Source organism: Nanorana parkeri, unplaced genomic scaffold (genome assembly GCF_000935625.1).
Source record: "Nanorana parkeri isolate BGI_ZX_2015 unplaced genomic scaffold, ASM93562v1 scaffold863, whole genome shotgun sequence".
Classification (NCBI taxonomy): Eukaryota; Metazoa; Chordata; class Amphibia; order Anura; family Dicroglossidae; genus Nanorana; species Nanorana parkeri.
This window is the reverse complement of record NW_017307131.1, coordinates 472,721-478,835: the sequence shown is the minus strand read 5'-3', so window position 1 is coordinate 478,835 and position 6,115 is coordinate 472,721. Positions and strand designations below refer to the sequence as shown.

The 6,115-nt window shown below is 41.4% G+C and overlaps 1 protein-coding gene across 2 annotated transcripts in view; it reads left to right on the top strand.

The window, feature by feature from the left end:
* The window catches only part of LOC108794528 (tankyrase-1), a 191,530-nt gene that overhangs the window by 59,807 nt on the left and 125,608 nt on the right, over nucleotides 1-6,115 (top strand). The window lies entirely within an intron of this gene.

Here is a 6,115-nt window from a genome sequence, read left to right as displayed (position 1 = left end):
CTCCTCTCTCTCTCTCTCTCTCTCTCTCTCTCAATGACTTTTACTTATGTTTATGTTTGTTTTTGTTCAGGATGTAAGATGTGTATTATAGAAATACTAATTATTTCTCTGAATACATGATTTCGTGGAGACCTGTTAGAGGGGAATGTAGCTGTTTTAGAAAGGCAGGACTTAATTTGCCAGTCCTAAGTATCCATTTCTAGTCTCTGTTAGGGGCTGTTTTAAGCAAGATGTGATCCAGAGCATAATATATGTAAGCAAGCAGCTCCAAAAGTACACATGTTCTCTCTGTGTTTCTTCCTTATTGGACATGACTGTATTTACCCCTGGTTCCCCAAAGAATAAACAAAATAAATTGATAGCTCGGAATTGGACTAGCGATATCAATTTCAGAGCTTTTCTTAATGTCTCTGTTCGCATTTGTATGGCCTGCACATTTCAGCTTTAGGTCTGTTGGTGAATGAAATGAGCAGAACCTTTTTCCCCCATCCTCAACAATTTGTCACCAAGGATATTAAAAGCATATTAGAAAGTGAACAAAGCAGTCATGATATGCTGCATTGCCTGAGGGAAAAGACAAATGTATTTTTCTGAGCAAACTGTCTAGTAACAGTCTGCATTTCATTGTGTAGGATACTAGAATGTTGGTGGTTCATATGCTTCTTCCTGCTATTGGCTGTGATAAATAGCAGCAATTGTGCTGCCACCTACAGTGGTTAATGTGGCAGCCTAGAAAAACTTCTCCTCAGCAGAGCATATTTTATAGCTATACAGGACAGCTGAAAGGTGACTACACAGTAATTGCTAAACACATCTTTTTAAACAGTAGGGTGATGGATACTTGCCTGGAAAGTGTGGAGGACATTCTGTGTGCATATATATTTTCTTTTTCTGCCAGCAGTTTACTCGCATCTATTTTCAATTTCTAAGGAAGGTCTACAGAGGATTTTAAGCAAGTGGTCCGAGATTCCAACTGGCTAGTAACAGCTCTTATAGTGGCCCTTTTTCCTTAAAGCAATCAGGCCTACTGATACTTGTCTGCATCCAAATGTATTACATAATGCTGTATTCTTTGGCCTGGTAGCACAAGAGACTGGTCAACAGAAAAACAGGCAGGTGGTATGGGGGGATACACATGTTTGTAAAGGATCTCCTGTGATGGACTACAATCTCAATACAAACTAGTAGTCCCATCACTGGAGCCATTTTTAATTTTTTTTTATTGTTTATCCGATTAACCGATTAATCGAACTTAATAATCGGCTAACTAATCGATTTTGAAAATAATCGTTAGCTGCAGCTCTAGATGGAAGAGACTGATGCCTCAGCAAGAGCAGTCTGAGGGGTCTGCCCAGGCAGCGGGCAGAGACATGGTCAGTGAACAGGAAAGTGGTCAGTCCAGGTGGCAGGTGGATGCATGATCAGTAACAGGCAGAAATTGGTCCAGGCAGCAAGTAGAGATGTCAAAAACAGGCTAGGGTCGGTGCACAGAGCAAGCAGATGGATTCAGGCAGAGTAGCTGTTGAGGCACTCGGTTAAAAGTATCACAAGCCCCAGGCACAGGGCTTGTGAGATTTAACTTGGGTACCAGCAACACACAGACCAATGGGAAGCAAGCAGAGAAGCCTGTGCAGCAGGGGTAACCTGGCAACAGGACGCCTGGAGGTCAGACCGCAGCCATTGTTGGAACACAGAATGCTGTGGCCATTAGGAACAGGAGCCCAAGCTACAACCTGTAGTGTCAGCAGAGGAGCACCAGGAAGTGAGCTGATGTGGTTTCCCCTGGACCTTGAGTTTCTGTCTGCAGTCTGAAATACATACTGGAAGCTTTATACCTTTCGGTAGAAATTGTCACTGGTGTCCTTGTGTGTATGACTTTAGTAATGGACTTTAGATTATATGCAAGAACGGATGGGGAATGTCTGTTCACTCAATATTGTGCTGTGCTATTTGTTGGTGCCTTATCAATTAATAAAATAATACCAGTGTTTCCTAAATTTCATATAGCAGATTAAAAGTGCTTTTGGGCTTGAGGTGTGTGTATCTGTATTAATGTTTTGTTGAGTGTTGGTTTAGAATCCAAGCTTTGATTCACTTGCTGTCAGCATAGATAATATAAATGATGTTTTAGATTGTAAGCCCTCACGGGCAGGGCCCTCCTTACCATCTTGTCTTAAATTGTATTGTGACTGTAATGTCTTCCTTGTATTGTAAAGCGCTGTGCAAACTATTGGCGCTATATAAATCCTGTATAATAATAATCTGTGCAACATGGCAGATTTAAAGAGGGCTCACTACTAACTTAATGATGGGCCTTTTGGATCCTCCACATCCAAACGGGTATTTTTCTGGGAAACCTTGGATAAGGAATATTTTAAGTTTCTCTTGGAATCTTTAACTAATAAGAATTAATGCTTACGCCCCCTAATTAAACTTGATTCTGATTTTGTCCAAACCATATAACATGTGCCTCAGATATAAATAATCATGAATTAAACAATATTCATTTTTATTTAATTAAAATCAACATAATTTTGAAACTTGGTTACATTCAGAATGTCAGCAGCTTGATACAATGGCACATTAAAACCAAACTACCACCTTATGGTACCCACATATGTGTATACATTATATTCATATATCATATACTCCTTATTAGTCCTTAAACATATATTTGTTGTGTAATCCACTGTGGGCCCAATCTTAGACGCGTTTCGCAACTGTATGTGCTTCATCAGGAAGGTAGGAGGTAAAGTAATTTCATGCTCACAGAAATGATGCATTCCACGAATTCTGATCCTCAACAAGTATGATGGGATTTTCTGTAACAGTTCTGTTATCCCTGGATACCTCCCACCTCTTCACCTGTTTGGTGATTGTGAAATAACCCTTGAGAGTAAGGATCCAGTCAATGCAAAGCTGCATTTAGGATTTCTCCAGAGTTTTATTCTGAGTACATGGGATAAGGACTAACCTAACTTCAAAAAGTATTACAACAGATGTGAGTGCCTGGGGTTGGGGGGCTTATCTGGATCAGCAGGTAGTCCAGGGTCCCTGGACAAAAGAGGAGGCAAGGGAGTCTTCCAACTTGAGAGAGTTGCGAGCAATATGGGAGGTAATTTAGGTTGTTCAGCAAGACTTCAAGGGCCACCATCTTCAGATTCTATCAGACAATGTGACGACGGTGGCCTGCTTGAGCAAGCAGGGAGGTACTCAGTCGGGCACTTTGCCTCCTAGAGAACCAGATTTATTTTTGGGCAGAAGAACATCTCTTATTGCTCACTGCAATCCATCTCAAGGGAACCCTTAACATTGTGGCAGATTTCTTGACTTGTCACCAGATCATAGATTCACAGCGCAAAATATCCTATTCTCCTAAATCAGCAAGTCTTTCTGTCCATAACTCATAAATGGGGGTTTCCTCAAATGAGATCTTTTCGTTTCCCAGTATAACGCCAAAACACAGGTTTTCTTCTCCCTACACAAGGGAAGAATGTCTGCTGGTCTAGAAGCTCTTGCGCATCCTTCGCCTTACCAATATGTTACACCCCCCCCAAATTAGGCTTTTTCTGTTGGTCCTGAGGAAGTTCAGGGAAGATTCAACATTTTATCCTCATTGCTCCTTTCTGGCCAAAGAGATTGTGGTTTTTTATTCTCAGCCATTTGTCAGTGGAGCCCTCCTTTGTCCTGCCTTTGAGGCAGGATCTACTTAGTCAAGGACCTGTTTTTTATCCCCAAGTAGAGGGTTTGAGACTCACAGCTTGAATTTGAGGAAGATCTCCTAAAGGGCAAAGGCATTTTGGACAGAGTCACTCTTGCCCAGCAGAAAGGAGGTAACTGGGGCTCTTTTGTACTAAAACATGGAAAGCATTTTTTTTGGGCGTATAGAAAAGCAGTTGACTCCAGCAGTTGACTTAGAATTTGTTTAGGATGGGGCAGAAAAAGGTTTAAACATCAATACCCTTAAGGCTCAAATGTCTGCCATTAGTGTCTTTCTAGACAAGAAAGTAGCTCTTGATTCTCTGATCTCTAGGATCTCTGTTCCTCTAAGGCCCTTGTCAGACCCTTGTCATTTTACCAGTTAAATTTTTCCCAAATGGGATTTTGCTATTGTAGTACAAGGACTGCTTAAAAATCCATTTCAGCCTTCAGAAGATGTAAAATATTCTACATCGAAATTGGCCATATTGGTTGCCCTGACTACAGCCAGAAGGGTGAGCGAAAATCGGGCCCTATCTATCGGAGAGCCTTTTTTTCAGGTTTTTGAGGATAGACTGGTCTGGAAGATCATGAGCTATTGTGTTACCTTCCTTTTGTTCTAATCCATATAACATTAGGAAACAGGAGTTATGGTATATAGTAAGGCACATAGTATGTTATGGTCAGATGACTGCTAGTTTGGTACATTCAAACAATACTAAGGTACAATAACATTTTTAACAATATTTCTTCAAGTGGACACAAAATCATATATTGTCATGTTAAATACATGTCAATTGTCATGTCAAAAATGACAATTACTTAAAGGAGAACAATGAGGTGAGTTCTTTTCACTTACCTCATAGTTCTAGCCGACCTGTGACAATGAGACTGTCACAGGTCGGCTCACTAGATCGGGAGGTGAGCGAACACATACCGGGTTCGCTCGCCTCTCGATCCTGTCATGGCTCTCTGCCGTGACAGGGGGAGGGGCTGGATTCCCCCCTCCCTGCTTTGATCCGCCAGCGCTGACTGGCGGATCGGAGAGGGGGCGGGTACAGCTGGCTCTGCCTCTAGATAGGCAGAGCCAGCTGTCACTCACGCAGCTGGACGGATCCCGTCATCTAAGTCGTGATCCGCTCCGGCTGCGGCGTCTCAGTATATACTGAGCTTAGGGTAACGGGAGGACGCTAGTTTGTGTCCTCCCGTTACCCTAAGGAGAACTATGGGAAAAAACACTGACCCCATAGTTCTCCTTTAATATGAAGTACTACAATGGCAACCCACGCATTTTTATCTTGACAGGTTTTCTTTAAAGTAAAATGTGGGGCGGCTGTTAATTTCCTTGAGAAAATGCTAGCCAGGTGGTTATCCAAGCCCACTACTTTCAATAGGTTCTGAGTCACTGACCTGAAACAAGTTTGCATACCAGGAAGGTCCTTTTTTGCATACCTGTTCTGGATTTGTGGTGCAAAGTATTGAAGCAAAGGGGGCAGAATTACAGCTTGGCAACTTGCATTTTAGGACAAGTCCTTAATGGCTACTGCCATGTGACTGTCATGCCAGGTTTTTAAAGCTGGCCATACACTGGTAGATTTTGGTACAAACGTTCATACAAAAAATCTCGCCAGAACAATAGATATTACCATCAGACTTGTTGAATGTCGTATGAAATTTTGTTTGATTTTGAAAATGTTTTTTCTTCGCTTTTAATTAGGGCTGCAACCAACTAATCGATAATAAGAATAGTTGTCAACTATTCTCTTTAATGATTAGTTGGTTGGATCCCCTAGCTCTCTCCTCCCCGCTGGGATACGTTATGTATAGTTTTATATATTGAATGAGTATAATAAGGCTTTCCCTGTACAAGAGAGGAGTGCTGGTGTGAATGACAGCAGTTGGAATATGCAGGAGAAGAGTGATGCGGAATGTGACAGTGAACAGAATGGATGTTCAGGAGAGAAGTGCTGGCAGGTATGGCAGTGGGTGGGGAATGCAGAAGAGAAGGAAATTACATCAGGCTGTACATACAGGAGAGGAGTGCTGGAGGGTATGGCAGTAAATATGTACACAAAAAAAAAGTAATCAGATGTAAACATACACTTACACATATAATAAAGTCAAAGCGCTATTAACAAATCCTGATGTTGAGTGTTATGTGTACAGGATTACTAGGGGTGCTGTTGATCCTTGTTTCAAGTAGCCGATAATGATTGATCGTTTATGAATTTACATTTACCCTTTTATATAAATTTTGCCACTCATCCGTCAGTTTTTTAATAATTTTTAATCATGTGTTTTGAATTCATTGTCGCATTATATGACTGATTATGATCATCATTACATGACCTCAACCCCCTGACCAAAGAGTAATATCAAGAGTGGGAGCTAGTGTTCCCTCCATCGGACTCGTAAG